Here is a 1,283-nt window from a genome sequence, read left to right as displayed (position 1 = left end):
GAGAGAGAGAGAGAGAGAGAGAGAGAGAGAGAGAGAGAGGGAGATAGAGAGAGAGAAAGGAAGAGATAGAGGGAGAAAGTTGCGATTAAGATAAATAATTTTAAGATGAAAAGAAAAGGTGAAAATGATGATAAAGGTAAGACAATAACCAGGAATTCGGCATATTTGTAGGGACAATTATAACAATAATGGGATTTATGGGTCGTGAATATTTCAATTTCTACAAATTTCGTTGTCATCCTTTTCCCCAATCCTTTCCTAACAATTTATTGGGGGTAAATTTGACATTTTTATCCTTCAATTGTTTCCCATGCAGATAACGATGTTATTGAAGTGATAATGACCAGTTGAAAATGACTGATAACGATAAATAACATTAAAGATAACCATAATAGTATGTAAAATAAATTCAAGATTTTTTATAAATTAATGCTCCTTGCATATTTATCACATATTTCTCTAGAATTTGATTATTTCAAATAGTGTTAAACAGATAAAGATTGCAATAAATTTTCAGTAAATTAAAAATGAATTGAAAAGAAGAAATCAAAGATTGAAATGAATTTGCTGAGTGTAACTATCAATTATTTGCCAAAAAGATGGTATTATTCTTAAAAAAAGGAGAAAAAAGTTAACTGATAGTATAAAATGTTTTTTTGCATAAACAGCTCGTAAAAGACAAAAAAAAATGCACCAAAATCCATAATTACTTATTTTAATTTTTCATTCATTCATACAAATTTTTCCCATTAATTTTTATTTTTCAAAAGTTTTTTAATTTAATTTGACAATTATACAAAATTGAAAGGACGAGAATATATTTAATGAAGTGAGTTTCATTTGAGTCATAAAAAATAAATGTTGTGAAATTTAATAATGGTGGAAGTTACACTAAAATTGTAATTTATTATTATTATTTAAAATGCAAGTATACTTTTTTTCCTTCTAGCAAGCCTTTAATAAGTTCAAACATTTCGCAATAAACAATCATAATTTCGACATCTATAGCTATTACGGTAGTTATATCTGTTGAAGAAGAAAAAGAGAAAATGAAAAGAATAAAAGAAGTTCCGGAAAATTAAAAAAGATTTGAATGAGAAGCAAACTTTAGCAATCCATATTTCTTACAAATTACTGAGATTTCTTCGTTAAAAAAATATATTTCAAAAGTTTTACGATCAATATCCCAATTGTAAGTTTATAATATAAATAGTCTAATGATGTAATCTAGTGATGATTGCTACATTGCCTACCATATCCAATGATAATTAATCATTATCAAC

This window comes from Loa loa, assembly GCF_000183805.2.
Source record: "Loa loa unplaced genomic scaffold supercont3.22, whole genome shotgun sequence".
Lineage (NCBI taxonomy): Eukaryota > Metazoa > Nematoda > Chromadorea > Rhabditida > Onchocercidae > Loa > Loa loa.
Note: the sequence above shows the minus strand (reverse complement) of the source record.